The sequence below is a fragment of the Dromiciops gliroides genome, chromosome 6 (genome assembly GCF_019393635.1).
Source record: "Dromiciops gliroides isolate mDroGli1 chromosome 6, mDroGli1.pri, whole genome shotgun sequence".
Classification (NCBI taxonomy): domain Eukaryota; kingdom Metazoa; phylum Chordata; class Mammalia; order Microbiotheria; family Microbiotheriidae; genus Dromiciops; species Dromiciops gliroides.
In genome coordinates, this window is record NC_057866.1 from 254060110 (window position 1) to 254063331 (window position 3222).

The following is a 3222-nucleotide window of genomic DNA, read 5'->3' on the forward strand; positions in this document are numbered from 1 at the left end:
TCTTTTCAGCAATACAATGGTCCAAGATAGTTCCAAAGGACTCATGATGGAAAAGACTCTCCAAATCCAGAAAAAAAAGAACAGTTGTATCTGGGTGCAGATTGAACCATACTATTTCTATTTTTTTTTGTTGTTTTTGTTTTTCTTTTTTGAGGTTTTCCATTTTGCTCTGATTCTTCTCTCATAACATGTCTAATGCAGAAATATGTTTTATGTCATTGTACATATATGACCTATATCAGATTGCTTGCTGTCTTGGGGAGGGGGGAGAGAGGGGTGGAAGGGAGAAAAATTTAAAACTAGAAATCTTCTAAAAACAAATGTGGAGGTTCTCCAGCTCTTCTTCATGTGTTTGTGTCTCTTCTATACGTGTCTGTGGAGCCCAGCTGTTGCAGTCAAAATGGCTTTGGGAAATGCTAAGATTGGATTCCTAGCCTCCAATTTCCATGCTACAGCTGTTATGCCTGATCAGCAGTTCAAAGACCTCAGCCTCTCTGATTACAAAGGAAAATATGTCATATTGTTCTTTTACCCCTTGGACTTCACCTTTGTGTGTCCCACGAAGTTCGTTGCACTCCGTGATCGAGCTGAAGAATTTAAGAAACTCAACTGTCAAGTGATAGGTGCTTTGGTGGACTCGCACTTCTGTCACCTTGCCTGGGTCAACACAGCCAAGAAGAAGGGTGGACTGGGAGCTGTGAACATCCCATTAATGTCTGACCCCAAACACACCATTTATCGAGTTTATGGGGTCTTGAAGGCAGATGAGGGAATCTCATTCAGGGGCCTCTTCCTTATTGATAAGGGCATCCTTCGCCAGAATGACCATCAATGACCTTCCTATGGGCCACTCTGTAGAAGAAGCACTGTGGCTTGTCCAGGCCTTCCAGTTCACAGACAAGCATGGTGAAGTGTGCCCGGCTGGCCAGATACCTGAGAGTGACACAATCAAGCCTGATGTTCAGGGGATCAAAGAATATTTCTCCAAGCAGCACTGAGCTGCTCTCTGCAGCCAAGGCTGTCCCACCCTAGGGGGCCTGGGGCCTCACCTCTCTGCTGTCTGCAGATCCAGAACATACATGCTTGATCTTCCCTAAGCTTTCAACTGGAAGGCCTTCAGAGGCAGCCCAGACCAAGGGGGGTAGCTAGGCATGTCCTTCTCATGAGGCGTCATTCCTCCCCCCTCAGGGCAGCAGCAAGCAGGTTGAGCTTGCCTTACACCTGCTGGCTTGCTCCCTCACTCTTAACAACCAAGTGCTGTGTTGACAATGTTTGTACCAGTCAGCCCTTTGGGCTCCAGCCCATCTGATGTTTTGTAGCTCTATTAAACTTGTCCTAAGGAAAAACAAAAACAAAAACAAACAAACAAAAAAGAAATGTGGAAAACTATATCTACCTGTAACTAGAAAATAATAAAATACTTTTATGATAAAAAAAAATCCTTTTCCAAGATGGAGTTATCTAAGTATTCTATTTCATATTCTGTTAATTTGGGCAATTTATATGTTTATGAATATTCAATAATATCACTTAAATGGTCAGTTTTATTGTCATATAATTGGGCAAAACAGCTCCTAATAATTACTGAATTCACCCTTTTCATTTTTGAGGCAGGTGAATTGGTTTTCTTTTTTTAAAAAATCAAATTAGGGGCAGCTAGGTGGTGCAGTGGATAGAGCACCGGCCCTGGAGTCAGGAGTACCTGAGTTCAAATCCGGCCTCAGACACTTAACACTTACTAGCTGTGTGACCCTGGCCAAGTCACTTAACCCCAATTGCCTCACTAAAAAAAAAAATCAAATTAATCATATGTTTCTTTCCTTTTTATAATATTGTTTTTCAATTCCTAGTTTTATTTAATTTTTACTTAAATGTTTATTTAAAGTTCAATTCTTTCCTTAGTTTCATTTTTGTCAGTCTCATCTTTGATTTTCAAGATTGTCAATTTGGCTTTTAACTGAGAAATTTTATGCCCAATTTATTGATCTGCTCTTTCTCTATTTTATTGATAAGAGCATTTAGCAACATCAGATTTCCCCTATGAACTGTTTTGGCTGCATCCCATAAATTTTGCTATGCTGTCTCGTTGTCATTCTGTTTAATGAAATTATTATTTCTTTGATTTGTTATTTGACCCACTCATTCTTTAGGATTAGATTCTTTACTTACTTTTCAATTAACTTTGTCTATCTTTTTGTGGCCCATTTTATTCAATATAATTTTTATTGCAGTCTTATCTATACAGAATGTATTTAATATTTTTTCCCCACATTTGATTGTGAGGGTTTTATGCCCTAATTCATGGTCAGTTTTAGTTAAGGTACCAAGTAACACTGAGAAAAAGATATACTCTTTTCTGTTCCTACTCAATTTTCTCCAGAGGTCAATCATATCTGACTTTTCTAAAATTCTGCCTATTGCCTTTCTTTCAAGAAAATGTCTTTCATGTTCATATTTTTGGTTAAATTTATCTAGTTCTGAGAGGGGAAAGTTGAGATCCACCAATAGTATAATTTTGCTGTACATTTATTCCTGGAACTTATTTAACTTTTCCTTAAAAATTTGGATGCTATGCCATTTGATGAATATATGTTTAGCATTGATATTACTTCATTTTCTATGGTACCTTTTAGTAAAATGTATTTTCCCTGATTATCTCTTTTAGTTATGTTTAATTTTGCTTTTGTTTTGTTTGAGACCATGATTGCTACCCCTGCTTTTTTTTTTTTTTAAACCTCGGCTGATGCATATTACATTTTGCTCCAGCTCCTTATTTTTTCTCTCTGTGTCTCTTTGTTTCAAGCCTGTTTCTTGTAAACAGCATATTGTTGGATTCTGGTTGTTAATCTATTCTGTTACATTCTTCTGTTTTATGGGTGAATTCATTACATTCACATTCACAGTTATGATTCTTAACTGTGTATATCTCTCCATCCTTTTTCTCCCTCCCATTTTATTCCTCTCTCTCTTTACTCTCTTCCTCCTTAAAAGTTTGTTTTTCTTTTGTCCACTAGATCTTTTTATCTGCCCCCTGTTCTATCTGCACCCTTTCTCTTATCTCCTTCCTTACTTTCTGGTTTCCATGTAAGGCAAAGTCAATTTTTATACCCAACTGAGTGCTCATGTTACTCTCTCTTTGAGTCAATTTCAATGAGAGTAAGGTTCAAGCATTGTCTTCCACCTTATCATCTTCCCCTCCATTGAAAAAGCTCTTCCTTTTCT

The 3222-nt window shown here is 37.7% G+C and overlaps 1 pseudogene; it reads left to right on the top strand.

The window, feature by feature from the left end:
• Positions 1-400: 400 nt before the first annotated feature.
• Positions 401-998, top strand: LOC122732618 (annotated as a pseudogene).
• Positions 999-3222: the final 2224 nt, after the last annotated feature.